This window comes from Centroberyx gerrardi, chromosome 20 (assembly GCF_048128805.1).
Source record: "Centroberyx gerrardi isolate f3 chromosome 20, fCenGer3.hap1.cur.20231027, whole genome shotgun sequence".
Taxonomy (NCBI): Eukaryota; Metazoa; Chordata; class Actinopteri; order Beryciformes; family Berycidae; genus Centroberyx; species Centroberyx gerrardi.
Window position 1 is genome coordinate 1,625,131 of NC_136016.1, and position 18,177 is coordinate 1,643,307.

The 18,177-nt window shown below is 40.2% G+C and overlaps 1 protein-coding gene and 1 pseudogene across 1 annotated transcript in view; one reads left to right on the forward strand and one right to left on the reverse strand.

Moving 5' to 3' along the window:
* The window catches only part of LOC144542990 (uncharacterized), a 30,460-nt pseudogene extending 29,739 nt beyond the window's left edge, over positions 1-721 (forward strand).
* The window catches only part of mtr (5-methyltetrahydrofolate-homocysteine methyltransferase), a 247,944-nt gene that overhangs the window by 161,310 nt on the left and 68,457 nt on the right, over positions 1-18,177 (reverse strand). The gene's annotated exons all lie outside the window — the stretch shown is intronic.

The window sequence follows — 18,177 nt, forward strand, 5'->3', positions numbered from 1 at the left end:
TTCTCTTTTCAATATACACCACCTCACTTGGTGCAGTCCATCCATGCCGATATCTCGGCATGGATGAAGGAACGCCACCTTCAGCTTAACCTATCAAAGACTGAGCTCCTTGTCATCCCTGCCAGTCCCTCTATTCAACAACAGATCAGTATCCAGCTCAAATCAGCTCAGCTCATTCCCACAAATTCTGCCAGAAACTTGGGTGTCATGATTGATGACCAACTAACCTTTAAGGAGCATGTGGCTTCTGTTGCTCGGCCCTGTACAACATCAGGAAGATTAGACCCTACCTGTCTGAACACGCAGCACAACTCCTAGTACAGGCTCTTGTAATATCACGCCTTGACTACTGCAACTCCTTACTGGCAGCCCAAAACAGCACGTCACTCCACTGTTCATATCCCTCCACTGGCTCCAAGTTGCTGCCCGTATCAAGTTCAAGTCCTTGATGCTCGCCTACAAAGCAGCAACCAAAACGGCTCCCACCTACCTGAACTCCCTCATTCAGGTCTACGCTCCCTCCCACTCACTACACTCTACCAACGTGCGGCGCCTGGTGCTGCCACCACAACAAGGCCCTAAGTCACTATCCAGATTCTTCTCTTCTGTGGTTCCTCAGTGGTGGAACGAGTTACCAAACTCCATTCGATCCGCAGAGTCCCTCTCAATCTTTAAGAAAAGGCTAAAGATCCAGCTCTTTAGTGAACACCTTCTCATCTGATGGACTGTGTAATAAAAAAAATTTTAAAAAATCTTTATCTGCCTCTATGCACTCTATGGCACCTCTGTCCTGTCGGAGTAGAACTTAGCTTTATGGCACTTACTCTCGTTCTCTCCTGACTAGATCCTTGCTTGTGTTGTATTAAAATCTCATGTGTACGTCGCTTTGGATAAAAGCGTCTGCCAAATGGGAAATTGTAATTGTAATTGTACTTCCATAGAATACACCAGATCAGCCAATAGCAGATGGCCAGTTCAGTACCCTACTTTTCACCATTAGATGTCAGGCTTCACACAGATTTAGGTTTGGGGTTTAGCTAACCTTTGAAAGTATTTGCCTGATGAAGGTCTCAGAACCATAGTTCTCCAATAAAATGTTTAAATTGCAAGTATAGACAGTGTGCAGGAGTCTCATCTATCTAAAATGAGATATCTTGCATTTGACATTTTACAAAATGACTGTTGACATGAAGTAAGGCTCATTCTGAGCCTTTGAATACTAAATGCTAACACTGAGGATGGATTCTTGAGTGATAAAATTCACGTAACATTTTCTTCTATAAATGGATAGGCATTCTGTAACAAAACTCTTACATTCCTTTAACGGCTGAGAGCCACTTTACAGGATTTGAGAAAAACTGTTTGATTTTCCCACAAATGTTTGATTTATTGCTCACATTTAAAAAATGATGAGTGGTTTTGCGTGATCTTGAAATATAGTCATGAAATATTTTATACACATGTTGAACAATGCCAGATGTAAAAAAAAACAAAGCCTTTGGACCAAGAAAAACTATTCCAATTGCATTATTATACCATGTAAAAAATACATGAGCATTAAAGCAGAGCCAGATGACCTTTTAGAGATGTTAGATGTCTGCAGAGCAATGACTGTATTCATATTTGGCACTTATATTATACCATGTGGGCAAAGATGAAGTTCACAGGCGTTTTTGAAGTGAAAAACTAGAGATGCAATACAAGCGTAGCATGTGAGTAGAACACATGCTACTTTTGATTGTCAGTGCTACATGAGACTGTATTTTAGAACCAATTTCATAGTATAAATAAATCTTGCTTCCAATGGTGTTTTTCCACAATTCTCTGGTTAATAATGAAATATAATATAAATCATTTGAGGAACAATGTTATCCAAGCTTCTTTATATGCCATCAGTATAAACATTATTATAACATTATATAGTATTGGAAATGAATCCTTAAATCTGGCAGTGTTAGTGCCTTGCTCTACCCATTGAGGTACACAACCTAGGCTACACATAATATCCACCAGCGACCCAAGATAGTAACACTGATGTCTATCCAACATGACATTGTCATGAGTTCTGCAGTTAAGGGCCAAGCAGAAGGTAACCAGTCAGCAGTGAAAGGTGTGCTCTACACATCTATCATAGTTCAACAAAAACAACAACAGTAAAAACAGGTAACATACAAGTAACCTGTTACCTACACCCATTTTGGATCTAATCCCTCAGTTTAAGAAACCAGGAAAAAAGTGAACACTCAAAAAGGCTTTTACCATAGCAGACCCTCTATGAAGCTGTAAACATCATTTTTATAAAGGTTCTCTATAGCACCATGCTCAAATGGTTCTACATAGAACCTGTATTCTTAAAAAGACAAATCTTTGAGAATGCACAAAATGTTCCAAACCAGCAGTATTAAAAGAACTTTTCAGGAACCACACTAGGTTGTTTTTTTCTGATTTACCATTTTTTTTAAAAATTTGAACATCATCACAACATTTGAAGTCAGAGGGTTCTTTGGGTCATTACATTTCTAGAGCTTAATAACAATTAATACATTGCTTATTAACATGCATATTAGTATTGTATTGGTTCATTATTAGTAATTACAAACCACTTATTAGCACCTTATTCTGCCCTATTGTATTCTACAGGTATAGCCCATTAACTATGACTTTTCCCTAAATAGCCTCCTAATTGCGCTTATAGCAGTCAGTAAGGAAGTTTTTGAACATAATTGGGCACTCAGTATGGGGCTCATAAGGTGCTAGTATCACATATTATTGAAGGAAATTATTAAACTATCGAGGGAAAACCCATAGTTAATAGTTAATATGTGTTCCCGAATCTAAAGTGTTACCATTATACAATATGTTGTGTACATTATCCAGGTAATTAAGCTCTTATCCTGATTTAGCAGAAATAAGAAGCATGTATACAGTCATTTATAGTAGCTTTTGGGGCTGCATGAAGTAATATTGAGACGATATGTTCTTGTATGCAGGTTGGTGCAGGTTCCCAATGATCAGAGACACCGTCCTGTAACTGAATGGACACAGGTTTGATCCCCACAATGTCCATCAACATATGAAGAAAATCAATATAATAATGTTTATAATAACAATAATAGTAATATTGATTGTATGAAGTATGAACTATAATTTCGCAGTGTTTTTCTTCAAATTCTCATTTTTCCTCTCATTTGTTAAATAATGCGTATATAGATAATTGTAAAACTTATTTCATACTTCACACATTACTCTTTTTTGTATATTCTACTTTACATGTTTCATTAATTTTTTTCATTGTGCAGTAAGTTCACCTGCTACAATGGCTGCTAATTGCTGTACACGCTGTATCCTTGGATTACGCTTAGTGCTGTAAACCATAGCTTTTCATATTTTCATTTGGATTTCTATTGTTGTTAACTGGATATAACCCTCTTTTGCTCTATTCTTATTTATATTCTATTATTCTTTGCTGTATCCTATTACTATTTACTACAGTGGCCTAAGTAAGTTTCATTAAAGTTTCTTCTTCTTAATATTTCATTTGAGTTTCACTGAACCCTGACATGCTTAAAATGCGAATTCATGCGTGAGATATGAAGGTGAATCACAGTTGCATGAGATCTTATAAATCGGAAAAAAAAGAAAATAGAAAATATGCTATCTCATGTTTCTGGATTGTATGTGGTAGGGAAGAGGAGAAGAGGAGGTGCCATTCATTGGCGTCTTGTCTAAGATATTGTGTGTGACGTACAGACAATTAAACAAACATTGCAGTGCCCCCCTTAGAACAATCATTATAATATTGAGAATGCCAGAACAGAGCAATGAGATGAATCATTCCCCGAAGTTTCGTCAAAATCTGACTGGTGGCGTCCGAGATATTGTGCGGGACATACGGACGGACTGGGACCGATCCATTGGGGAGACAATGAGAAGATAATATTGTAAACCAGGATAAGGTGATGTGAAGGTTGACCATAGATGGAAAGAGACATCACATGATGCCGTGTAGGAACCTGAAACACACACACACACACACACACACACACACACTCTCTCACTCTTTACTGGGACAGAAAGAGCATATTGAAATTCCTGATTGTGTACAAAATAGCTGGATCACTGCTTCAGTTCAGACTGTATATTAATGCTGCAGACACTGTTGCTGTGCTGCTGCTGTCTGTGTGTGTGTGTGTGTGTGTGTAGAACCCAGGGGAGATCTCATATTCCCCTCCAGCATCATCTCTTCAGAATCCTTCCCTCTGTCCATCCACCCATCCTTTCCTTTTCCTCTGTTAGTCTAGCAGTCTATTCCTCCTCCTCTCTGCTCTCCTCCCTTCTGTTCTTCTCCATTTCTTTTCCACTCCTCTTTTCTCTCTATTTTTCTTCCCTTCCTTTCTGTCAGCTTGTGCTCCATCCCATTTTCATTTCATGTCACTCTCCCTTTTCACATTTTCACAGCTCCTCTGCAGAACACATTTGCTTTGTTCACAGGGAGGCCATATTGGATTTACGTCATACTCAAAGACAGTGAATCACATTGAAACAGAGGACCACTAAGGATATGAAGCGCAGTATTAGCATAACTATCCTAATACTAAAGAAGCTGTTAATGCTGATAGATCAGTTTTCAACCACTCTATCACTTCTTATCTTTTCATATAACCTATATCTTTCTACCCCTCTCTTCTACATACACCACTCCACTTAGTTGCTACTATTGTGTGTGTGTGTGTGTGTGTGTGAGAGAGAGTGCATATGCCAATATAGTAGATAGAATTTAGCCTATGGTCATAACCAGCCCACACAACTCCCACTGCTGGGATCTTTAACCCTATAACTGGTACGGAGAAGAGTAGAACAGAATAGATTTCATAGAAACACACACACACACACACACACACACACACACACACACACACATACACACAGTCCTAATCTTTCAGCAGTTGGGTTACTGTCATCAGAAATTCTGCACACAGTGATCTACAAAAAACAGGATCACATTACATTAAACGCAAATACACAGTGTGTGTGCGTACAACATGTCTTTTGCCAGTGAGTATACGACAGCATGGTGCACTTACTTATTGTGGCAAGTAACACACTGTAGAGCTAGAGTATATACACATAGAAATCATCTGAGTAGTATTATGCATTTTACAGACAATGAGAACTTGATGACGGTGATGATTATGATCATGATGATTATTGTTTTTATTGTTATTGGTGGTAGTAGTAGTAGTAGCTGCTGTTGCAGTACTTGTGGTAGTTGTATTAGTACTGGCAGTGGTACAAGCAGGGATGCTGTGGAGGGTAACTCCACCTAAATTCAGTTTACCCACCTTTTTATTTGCAGAATAGAGGTTATCACACTGTAAATTTGTAGTATACATCATAGTAAGTATTATCAAACTTGTGTAAGTTACATGAGAATAGGGTCCTGTAAGGGGAAAAAGCATAAATGAATGCTTTTCTGGAAATATACTTGGTTTTTCATTCTATTGGTGGTTGTGAGTCTTCATGAAGATCAATGACTGAAGGTTATAGTTTACCATTCTTATTTATCACTACATCAGTAGTAGCTGCAGTGTCATCATTGTCATTATACTTATCATCATAATGATAATTTTCTTAATTATTATTGACTATTTACCTTCATTATTATTCATTATTCAGGTCAGGGGTGTTGGTACTGCCTCAGTAGGACAACACACCCCTTAGCCTATTAATCAAACCATCACTTCAGCTCCAGAAATCATCCAGAAATCAGTCAGACACTCATGCTATATGATGCCTCTCATAGACTGCCGATAGTATACACACACACACACACACACACACACACACACACACACACACACACATTGACACAAGCAAACACACTTGCACAGGCAAAACACAAGTACTCACACACACACACACACATTTAGCCAATTCTGCTCCTCATATGCCTCTATTTGCACAATATCAGCAGAAAAGGCAGATAAGCGGTTGTTTATGATGTGATGAAGATTAATAATTATGAAGAGAGTGTCTGCAGCAGTATTGGATTCCTTTGGACACACATGAGAGCACACAGGCTAGTGCTGTAGAGCTGCTGCCTCATTGCTCATGGGCACTACAGAAGGGAGGATAGACTTAAATTAGACTATTAGACCATTTTCATATCAACAAAATAAAAAATTCAGTGTTTCCCCCAGAATTTTATTCTTGTCAGGATGGAAAAGCCTCTGAAACAGCATTTAGACCATGTGACACTAAAACTCTCCGCTGAAAGACGGGGTATTATTGTTATTAATATTATTATTATTGTTGTTGTTATTAATGATAATAATGATCATAATAATAATAACAATAATAATAATAGAATAAAAAAGGAAGCACAAGAAGAAACATATTCATTCATATTTGTGTGGAATCTGATCAAAATGTCTTCAGTTCAGGTTAAGGGCTTCCCATAGACAACCAGTGTAATATTGATTAATTCTACAATTATGTACTCATCATACTGCATCATATCCATCTTATCAGGCTGGACCAGATCCCATTTTAATAAAAAGACAACATCAGGCTCTTATATTGGCAAACAAATAAAATGGTCCCTATTATGGACCAGTTTACCTGATTATAATAATCTAATTTTAAAAAAATGTAACCGTAATCCATTATGAAAAAAGAATGAGGAAGGAGCACTTCTTGGATCTGAGGTAGAACACGGCAAAAAACAGGTGCTCAGTGGTTGGCGGGTACAATACCTTAGAAAATATACTAGGGATATTCCTTGCCAGTCACGTAGAAACATATGAGAAAAAATAAAGGCATGAATTCCCCAAAGAAAAACCACGGCACTCCGTCTGCAGGTACAAAAATGTAAAAAGCCTTTATTATAATGCATCCACCAGACACGACGTGACTAATTACAAGGTTAAAGTGGCAATTAAATTATATTTGGAAAATAAACTTCCCAATTATGGTTACATAGTGTATATGGTTAGAAAGAGAGCATACGTAGATGATAGAACTGTTAAAGATAAATTGCTTTACTGTCATGACAGGAAAGAAAGCCCTCCTGATGCAGCATTTTTTAAAGCAGTATATTTTAACTTAGGGAATATTACAGGCATTAACATATGGAAAGTAATGCCTGAATAGTATCAGTTCTGAACTGCTGAGCAGGCTGTTTCGAGCCAGAAGGCCTGTCACCAATTCATGTTGAGACCGATAGTGAGGTTAGAAATTACTGGGTGAATTAAGTTAATATTTGTGTTTTGAGCAGACTGTGTCTATTTTCCTCTCACAATGGTTCTCATGTTGGTTTGTTCTTGGTGCAAAATAAACTTGTTATTCCCACTATTGTCCCATTTTGCTTTACCAAGTAGTTTTATTGTCTATATGAAAACTGTACATCCACAATCATAGATGCTTAGAACACCCAGGGGGCCCTACAGACACATTTTTTGGTAATTGGCTTAAGAGAATAAGTACAATGCAAACTGTAACCTATAATTAAATATTAAAGGTGAATGTGCAGGATGTTCTTTATCCACAAAGAAATTCCAAATTAATGCCAAGACCTTTCCAGATATTAATAAGTGGTGACTTTTTTCCACAGTTAAGACATCCCAAACTAACAGTGGAATTGTTTACTGCCATTAAAATTGAAATGTTTATATAGTTATTGAGCTATTAGAATGTTAAAAGTTCAGGCGACTTAACACTTTTTGATGATGCATCCACTGAATTACTACCATAACAGCGCAGCTTTTCTGTGTTACTCAAGTTTTCAAGGCATGCTATAGCAGAGCAGTACACCTCCACACTAAGTTACGCTGGTTGTGGCGGCCAATATGAACACAGACTCCGGTCAAAGAATCTGGCTCCAGTGAAGGGATATCTTCTTGAAGATATACTATTTATTTTCATAAAGTCAAGTGCAGGCCATCAGGACTCAGAGGTACATGAATTGAGCGTGATATCACAGGTATATCAAATGGGTGTAGGTATGTGGGGGTGGGTATGTGTGTGTGTGTGTGTGGTCTGTGGATATAGAGAACAGAAAGGGAAATAAAATTAGAATATTCATGCTTTGTATTTGGTATAATTCCAATTATTACTACTAGTTAGCATAGTATTTAGCTTCCATAAGCTACAATCGGAACACAAGCATTATTCCTCATGTGTATACATCACTCTAATGATAGAGAAACACAGATCCCACAGAAATTACATCAAAGAAAGTAGTTGTTAATTGCAGTACAATACTAGCAAACGAGGTCGGGACTGCGAAACTGCCTTGTGATATCAAGTAATTTCCAATACTCACAAAGTGCCCATGAATGCACAATCACCAAGAAAAGGAAAGAAGAAAGAACTGTCAATGAATGTCGGCTGTTCCTAAGGTGCGCAATGACCAACTGATGCGTCAAAGTCCGACGTGGGGGAGAAATATTCTGTCATGACACTAGGTGTCGCTGACGGGCTTTCTAACACAGCCCCAAATGTCAGTCAGGACGTTTGTAATCACAAAGAAAGGCTGTCAGGGACGTCCTTGTCATCCTCAGTGAGTCTCGGAAGCCGGACAAGCCGGGCAACTGGACAAACATACATCCTATCGTTCACTGTCACTGTGGCAGTCTGGACCCGTCCATCTGGTCCAGCGAAAGTCTCTATCACAGTCCCTAATATACCACAGGGCACACGGAAGTTGTAGATCAACGATGAGCACTACCTACGGTTACCCACGGTAAGCTCTTTGCCATCAGTCCTCCACTTCTGCCGCTCATGTAGGCCGGTTAGGTAATGCCGGATGAAGGCAGACCAGAAGTTATCCTCTGGGGTAGAGTTGGTGTGGAGACAGTTGTCTACATAGAACGGACGTTCTACTGTGTTAACCAGGGTGGCTCTGTCACTCCCATGGTCCCTCCAACGTGGCGGTGGAGGGCATAGATGACACAGCAGGGGCTGCAAGTTGTTCTGAATGTCAGCACCTGCTACTCGTAAATGGTAGGCTCATCTTCCCTCTGCATCTCCCTCCAGATGAAGCGCAGCACTGGTTGGTCAGTGGGCAACAGGCGAACCTGGTGGAACATACCTTTAATGTGGGCACTCACTGCGACTGTGTGCTGGCAGAACCTGAGGAGAACGGCAAGTAGGGATGGCCCCAGGGTTGGTCCAGATAACAGCTGCTCATTCAGTGACTGTCCCTGGTGCTGGAAAGAACATTTAAACACAACCCTGTCCTTACCTTATGGTGCACCATATGGTGTGGTATGAATCAGTTTGAGAATCTCAGAGCAGTAGAACTCAGCTAGCTTGGGGTCTCTGGCAAGCCTACGCTCAGTACTACGAAGGCTGGGCACTACAGCTTCTTTCGGTGCTTGGAGAGTGATGGCTGGTGTACCCCTGGGTGTGGCGTAGTGTTGGATGCCATTCACTTTCACTCTAATTGTGGCAGTCTGCAGCAGGGCGTAGACTTGATGATCCTGCTTAGATCTGGTGGCTACCTTTTCACTGTAGGGCAGGGTATCAACCTGCCAGAGGCGCTCCACATGCCTGAGGAGCTCATTGGACGCTGAAGCAGTAGTGATATGCAGGCACTGTAGCTCACCATGTGAGCTTTGGATGGGGCTCATTGGACCTTGGAGTGACCAGCCAAGCTGTGTGCAGATAGCGATGGGTCCCCCGTTGCAGGGACAGGCTGGATGGGTATAAGCAGGTGAGGCATGTCAGACCCGATCAGAAGTAATTGCTGTGCATGATCTACGGGAGGTAAGGGGAGCCCTCTCAGGTGCTGGTATTTCCTCTGTAGAGCCGCCACTTGGTAGGTCCACTCAGCAAGACGTAAAGTGCTGGCAGTGAAGGCATTGGCGATCCAATACCTTCATTAGTGTGTTTTAAAACATGCTTTTGTTTTTTCTTAAAGCTGGGGTAGGGTGCATTCAGATGACACCTTTTGCATGCGTTTAAGCAAGCTCCTTTTCGTTGTTTTCTATGGAGCCCTGTGCTCAGGGGATTGGTGCTCTCTCCTCTGCGCCATAGTTGAAACTGCTTCTACTTTTGCACGGAGTGAGTGTTGGGAGCACGGTACATCATTCACAGACCAATTCACGACCAATCATTCACAACCAATCAATATCAATGATAAACATGAGTAACTGCAAAATAAACATGGAGGAAAAGCTCATCCTTGCGGTTCAGCACAAGAACGAGTCTGGCAGATTATAAACCTGGCAGTGGGGGAGTATTTATGATTTCAGTGATACAAGCAGTGTATACACTGAACAATGTCTGCAAGCTAGGCTAATATTAGCTAAGTTAGCCTAGTCTAATTAGTTTCGGATTTAGGCTATTAAGCAAGCGGCCAAAACCACGGTTGAATTTTGAAGCCAATAAGGAAGTGGTAGCAGGCAGCAATTCCTCTAACGTCCGCTAGGGGCTGGCTCCAAAAAGACTCCAAACCAGGCCCAACTCCACGCAAGTCAATGGGACCACAACCCAACTTTTCACTCAAAATATAAAGTCAATAAATTTTTATAAGAAGAGGTTATGGTCTCAGTAGCTAATTTCACTTCTTCTAATGTATGCCCTTATGGTGATTTTCAAAATATTGCTTCATTAATGGGATATAACGGTTATAAAACTGGGTTATTTTACGAGTGATTGACAGGTCGCCTGTCCAGTGATCGACAGGTCACCGATTACGGGCCAATAGCAGGCTGCGCTGGCTCCAAAAAATGTCAACATGGCGGCGATTGTAAACCCAATCTCTTGGCTTCAAAACGGCCCTTGAGAAACCTATGGGTGACGTCACGCTCACTACATCCATCTTTTTTTACAGCCTATGCTATTAAGTTTGCCCATTGCTAACAAAACAGCACTCTCTCCCCTGTATAGTGTAACATTTACTAGTTTTTCATAATTAAAAAAAAACTAACTTTAGAGTGTCAAACCTAGCATGAAATGAACTGCTGTGATACCCCAAATAAGAAGACATGGATGTTTTGGAGGGATTATTTCAGGGTGGAGATTTCTTCCTGTGGGTGAAATGACAATAAAACAGTAGCTCCAACAAAACCAAATTATGGCCTCATGTTTATTGTGATGAATTATCTTGCTCTGTAGAAGCTGTTTTTCATACTGTTCAGGAATGAATAGCAGCAAAATGGCTTCTTCTGAAGGGAGGAAAATGAGCCCTGATCTCCAACTATGTTGACTGTGTGCATATAAGTAGAGTGGTTGTAGTGTGGTTGTATAGATACTAAATGTAGGTACCATCTCGTGAATTACTAGTATATATACAAATAATATTATTAATACTAATATATGCATATTAATAATATGATAAAAGATGATAAATCAATACCAATTCATTTTCCATCGTCACTCACGCTCTCTCCAAAGCTGCATTCTACATCTCTCTCTCTCTCTGCAAGATCTCCCACAGCCTTTTGCCTCATACCGCAGTGTATAGAGTGGGCTGAATCCATTACAGACACACACACACACACACACAAACACACACACATACACACACACACACATACACACCAGCAGCGTTATATAATAGCCATAAACTGGGAAGAAAGGCAGATTGGTGTTACACAATTAGCTGAATACTGGGGATATCCTGACAGAGAAAGACAGATAGAGAAGAGAGAGAGAGAGAGAGAGAGAGAGGGAGAGAGAGAGAGAGAGAGAGAGAGAAAGACTCATCCACCCACCTCTCCTCCAGTAAGCAACAGACAGTCTTACCAGGTCAGGACACACCCGCAAAACAAAGCATGTGTATGTGTGTATGTGCACGTATCCCTATCTTTTGGCAGCTACTACAGTTGGCATGGCCAACAGCATGGACCCAAGAAAAAAACAAGTGTGTGTATGTGTGTCGCTCCCTATGTATCGGCAGGCTGGCAGAGTTAGCATGGACGGTCGGGGTAGACCCCACAAATGAGCTGAGATCAGCAAGGCAATGGTATGTGTGTGTGTGTGTGTGTGTGTGTGTGTGTGTGTGTGTGTGCATGTGTGTGTGTGTGTGTGTGTGTGTGTGTGCATGTGTGTGTGTATGTGTGTGTGTGTGTGCGCGTGTGTATGTGAGGAGTCGATACATTTCAAGTTCCATACCAGTCAGGATTCACCCTACGTTGACACAGAACACAAATAAAAATGTAGAGTTGGTGTGAATGAATGGAAGGAGGCAAACGGAGACAGATGGATGCAACTTCACTTCACAGGTGACGTAAATTGAGAAGGAAAGAGGCGTTTGACCAAGTTTAAATTTTTCAACTGGAGAGAAATTGGCCTGGCGCAGTAAAGAGATCTTCAGAATCATTTTGGTGTAGATTTTACATTTTTTTGCCTCTGTTTCCTTTTGCTTTGCTGTCTTCTAGGTTTGCTTTCCCACACCAAGTAACTTGTAAATCAAATATGGCCACTGTCAGAGATGGGCAGTATTTAAATTACATGTATTTGAAATACATATTTTAATTACTTTTGAGTATTTGGTAATTTGTATTTGACCTGAGTGAAAAAAACAAAATGTAATTTGTATCAAGATACTTTTGGGCATAGAATTTTTGTATTTAAAATACATACATTACTTTTTTACAATTGTAATGTAAGACCTAATAAAATGGGGAGTTCCAATATTTATATTTCCACAAGTTTTAAGATGCAGCCCTGTTTTGACTGTTCCTATATGGACATGTGTCACATGACTTGCTTGATGCATGTGCCAGCTGAGAGCGACAACATGAGTCAAAATTAGTTGTACTCAAAAGCAACTAAAAATAAACAGAAAGAGAGTAAACAGTGATTTGTGTGAACTGTTGAAATCTAAGGAAAAGTAGTTTTTGTACTTAAAATCAACTAAAAAGAAACAGTAAACAGTGACTTGTTAAAAAATAAGTTCATTAAACATGTTCAGGGGCAAAACAAATGTAACAGGTTTAGTTTTTTTTCTCCTTTTTCTTTTATGTGAGGCACCTGTTTGGGGCTTCATGCTTGATTTATTACTTGTTGTCAAATGGACACCTAAAGGCAAATTCCAATTATAATGTATGGATCAGATGTTCATGTTTCAATGCATGTATTTTTGTATTTGAAAATACAAATTACATGTATTCTAATTAAATACATTTGCTTACACCAGTAACTTGTCATTTATTTTGATACATTTAATGGTCATGTATTTGTGTTTTGTGTCTAGATACATTTTACTGTATTTTTGCCCATCTCTGGCCACTGTGTGAATAATTTAGTGCTCATGGGCTTTACTGTTAATATGTTGCTAATGTAACTTTAGCTGCCAGTTAGTTCATGGATGTAGAGCAGGAGACTGTTAATATCAAGACTGTGGGTCCACCATTGGCACCCTACACATTTTAAGGTCCGAGAGTATTCAATGGGTGGAGCACAAATAGTGCCAGGGTGAGGGGCCAACCATGCATGTATGCATTTAAGTTACTCATTGTTAGTCAGTCTGGATAATATGACATTATTAGGGCCATTGTAGGTGAATTTTTCTTTTTTTACCGCAGCCGGAAGGGAGGGGGTAATATTCTGAGAAAAAAATCTGAATTCATAACCTACCAACTCATTAATTTCACTATCTACATCAGTAAACTTGCCATGTTTGCTGCACCTCCTCACCATCATGTGGCTTTCAAGTTCAGGGGTGTCTGACTGAAATATTTCACTTGGTTGATCCTACCTTGCAAAGTGAAGCAACGTGGTTCCTTGCCAAAAAAAAAAAAAAAATTCTTGCAAATTTCTGACTTTCATCTCAGAAATTCTGAGCTTTTTCTATGAACATTACCCCCTTCCCCCTGGCTGCGGTAAAAATTCACCTTACAATGGCCCTAATATGCCGTCGTAGGATAAGACCATCACCTAAATGCCTAAAATGTTATGTAATGTAAGTGCAACTAGGTTTGGAAAGGCATGATATAGGTTTTCTGTGCCTCAGTAGACTAACATGAATCAGGCTTGTTGCCATTTTTCCTTTACTGGACAGTGTATTGTTGAGAGTGACAGGAAATATTCAAGAAACAGAGAGAGAGAGAAGGAGAGAATTTGACTATTGATGTTGACTTTGATGAAGACTTTGTGAGTACATGTGGTGCACCATTAGTCCTTACTGATCCAAGAAGCGTCTCATAAATCAGGGTTATTATGTGAAGCAGCCTGAACCCTCCAGCATAAAGCCGTATAACTCTCGTTCCTTTTAGTTCCTTGGCATTAGCAGTGCTTCTGTGCTGCAGCCACTGCAGGTCTCACATAGACAGCATTAATATTTGAGCAGCAGAGCTGCAGAGTGTCAGAAAGTGCAGTTCTCAGTGCTGTTATGGAGCCATCAGCAGCCAATCAATATTCCCTGCAATCTGCTGACAACCTGGAAGGGACAGAGGAAGGCCGAAACAAGACAGACATGTCAAAGAGGATCCATAAAGAAAAGAGAGAAGCAATTAGAAAGCCTTGAGAACGTCTGTAGTTTTGATTGCATGGCTGTACATGTCAGGCTCCATGATTTGTCAACTCATCAATAGCTGGATGGAAAAAAGTATTTTTTGAAGTGGATTATGATGTATCGAATTCAAAAAGCTGAATAGAAATGGCAAATTTCGATAACAATTCCACAATATAGCAAAAAGGTTTTTTGCTACCTTGAGGGGGAAATGCTTATTGTTGATAAAGAAACAATGATAACTATCAATGGAAATGCATTTGGTGATGCTTTAAACCTGCAATAAGTGATATCAGCTTGGTTCAATCTCACTGCACCACAATGGAAAAGTGGCTTTGAATGTTGTCTGAAAAATGGCTGTTCACTACCACCTCCCAGCCACCCAGTACAACCCCAGTCTTCTACTGTCAGACACTGGGAGCTGCCCAGCACAACCACAGTCTTCTCCTTGGGGCCACTGAGCAGCTCCACTGGAGCAGTTGGGATTCAGTGCCTTGCTGAAGGGTACCTCGACAGCAGTCGTTGAGGGAGGAGAGAGTTATAGGGCCGATTCACGTGGAAAACGCGAGGCGCGCTGCTTGCATCCTTTCATCGAGTGGCTTGGATGGTCGTGTTATGGGCGCGCCTGTTGTTGCCAAGCAACCAAAACCAACCAGGATTTCACACAAAGCTTGTTAGCAGTTAGGCTTTCAGGTTATGTGACATCCGGTTCCAAAAAGTTAAGATATTTTGATCTCAGGACGCCATGGTCGCACCTGAAAAAAAAAAGATGCCTCGCGACGCGTGCATTTCGCGACCACATCACTCTCGCTTTTCAGCGCATCTGCAGGGCACCCACATTGAAAATAATGGATTTGCACACGCAAAAGACGCCGCATGTGAACCGCCCCTTACTCATTCACTTTCCCCACCCACATATTCCCAGTTGGTCCAGGGATTCAAACTGTAACCTTCCAGTCACAAGCCTGCTTCTCTAACCTCTAGGCTAACACTGCCCCAAATGAGAAAATCTAGTGAAGTATTACGCAATTTCAATCAGGAAGACTACCTAAATCATTCATTCATTCATGCTTTCTCTTTACCCAATCAGAGTTGGCAAACACTCTCCCCGTTTTTTCCAGAGAACCAATCAGAGTTAGCCGTCACTTTCTCTTTTTCAGAGAGCCAATCGTCTAAGTGACGGGAGTATAAACGCGTCACCTACTATGCTATTGTGCTACTCACAGAACTATGCTGTATGCTGCTGTCATTCCAGTTCCTACGTTCCTCCGTGGAGTTTCCATCATGTTTCATGTCATGAATAAAGTTTTTCATTTGAGCATTCATCCTAGTCTCTCCTGATTGAAATATAGCTGAATGGGCACTGGGACCCAGGGTAGGAGACTGAATTTCTGATTTGGGTCCAGGTCTGATATTACAGTAAAAGCGTCAAGTATGACACATGAAAAACCTTGTGAATATCATCGCTTTTATATCCAGCAAAGAAAAGTAAAATGTAAAAGGATTAATTGTTTATTTACACTGCCAAAATCAGTGTTAACATACTGCTGGGGCCTTTGAAGCTGATGCTGATTCATCTTCCAACACACAACCCATCATGCTTTGTTTGAGGACTGTACAGCAGCACCGCAGCAGTAGCTAGCTAGCACTGCAAAGCCCTGTACTGGGTGTTCTCTGCTCTATCATATATGGGACGCTTCACATAAAGTTACAGTCTACAGAGTTTGCTGGTGTCTTTGAGAGGCCGCGGCCAGCCTTTGGGACCAGAGGAAAATACAGCACTGCAGCAAGCAACCTGTGTGTGTGTGTGCGTGTGTGTGTTGGTTCTATTCCGTAGGTAGGTCCCCTATAAATAGTTTGCCCATTCGCCCGACCATCCGTCCAAATCACACATCAGCCAGGATGTATGAGATGCCGCATGAACCCCATTACTCAAACTGCTTGCACTCTCTCTCTCTCCCTCTCTCACACACACACACACACACACACACACACACACATACAGACACACACACAATCACATGCTCACCTGCTCAACTCACAGTATGTAGGTTGCTGCGACAACTGCAGAGGGTCATAGCACCAACAAAAGAGAGAGAAACTTCATCCTACTTTTCTTTTCCTGTTTTAACAGGCCAGGCAGATGCAGGACAACAAGGTACCGCTGCTCCTTTTATGTCAACCTAGCGTCTAATGAAAACATTTGTTGGTAAGGGGTCACGCTGCCTGGAATAGCACCTTGATCTTCTTCTGTGGGGAGGTTACAATTTTCTTAAGGTATCTCTGCTTTATTGAACAGTGTACAGCAGAGAGAGGCAGAAAAGATGGGGGAGAGAGAGACATACAGGTCATGAGCCAGATTCTGGCACTTCATATCAAGGGTGTGATTGTAAACTGAAACTAAGACGAAAACTAGCGGTTAAAAACATTTGTCATAAACTGAAATAAAAAATAAAAACAAGACTTTGTTAAGGTGAATGAATTATGGGTGGAGAATTAATTAGTCCCAACTTAGCTGATGTATTGAAAAATTAATGTAATTCAATTTTAAAATATCACCCCAACCAAAACTACTAAAACTACAACTGAAACTAAATTAAACTTAACATTTGTTAAAAAAAAACAAAAAAAAACTACTAAATCCACACTGAAAATTAACTAAAACTAAACTGAAATTAAAATAAAAATCGAAAGTTACAGTATATAAAAATAAAAACTAATGAAAAATCCCAATATAATAACCCTGCTTCATGCCTACATCCATACACCTTGTTATTCCTGCTCACCCAAAATAATGCTGAAATAAAAATTACTTGCATCAGTTACTTATACTATACAACTATTAATATTGGGATACTCATTCCCCATTCGTTCCCCATTACTCAATACATGATACTTGGCCTTCCATTGCGCTGTTGCACTATGTTGTCTTATTTTGTATTTTCTCATTTTTATTCATTTGGAATTGTGACCCCAAGAAAACGTGTTTGGGATTTCACTGTGCACTCATGTAAGGTAGAACAACATTAAAGTTGAATGAACTGAATTGAATGTGCCTCTGCCCACTGAGTCTTGCTCTATCTTCAATAGGTAGTGACACTGAATTTTACCTGTTAGTTTTCATCACCAAGCACCTGTCACACTGTGGCAGACAGGTTTCTACATTAATTCTCCGGTTTCTACACACCGTTGCATAATCTTGTAATGATGTGACTAGCAGTACCCATTAGTTTCACTGAGGAATGCTAACTGTGCTGACAAACTGTTTTTCAGGCAACTGAAGTGCTTCTGTTGCGCCCTTTTTATTACAATGTGACAATCGCACAGTGAGGAAAAACAAGGCTAAAATTCAAAATGTAATTCATTCTTTTAAGAGCGTTCGTTTCCTTCCTGTGGCTTATCAAAACATAGACCTGGGACCATATTTATAAAAAATTATAAGAAAAAGCATGGGTGTGCACTTTCAAATCCTTTTAGGTCTATATACCTATTAAGCTAACCCATAAATCTCACTTCATGTCAGTATTTCTGTTGCCTCACATGACTTCTGATCCTGAGCGGTTTGGATAGATGGGTGTTCAACAGGAGGTCTGCAGAGTAATCCAGCTTTACATGTCCATTTTGTGTTATTATACCAATTACAAAACCACAGCATGTAATATTTTCACTAATCCAGTTTCACATCTCTAATACTTTTTTTTAATGTGGATGGATGG